This window comes from Penaeus monodon, chromosome 30 (genome assembly GCF_015228065.2).
Source record: "Penaeus monodon isolate SGIC_2016 chromosome 30, NSTDA_Pmon_1, whole genome shotgun sequence".
NCBI classification, from domain to species: Eukaryota; Metazoa; Arthropoda; class Malacostraca; order Decapoda; family Penaeidae; genus Penaeus; species Penaeus monodon.
In genome coordinates this window covers 19,734,400-19,734,618 of record NC_051415.1, presented here as the reverse complement: position 1 = coordinate 19,734,618, position 219 = coordinate 19,734,400, and positions in this window count along the sequence as shown.

The following is a 219-nucleotide window of genomic DNA, read 5'->3' as shown; positions in this document are numbered from 1 at the left end:
TAAAAGCAGCGAAATCCAAATCCCCCTGGCAAACACGCACCCCCTCCCCTCCGCCGCGGTGCCAGCGCGTGCCTCGGTGGCGTCAGCTGGTACGATGGCTGGGGCAAGGGGGGGGGGGGAGGAGCATCTCACTGACGGCGTCAACAATAACAGAGATAAGAGTTTGATTATGAGACGTTGTTTACTGGACTACGCAAGATATTGATTTTTTGGACTATT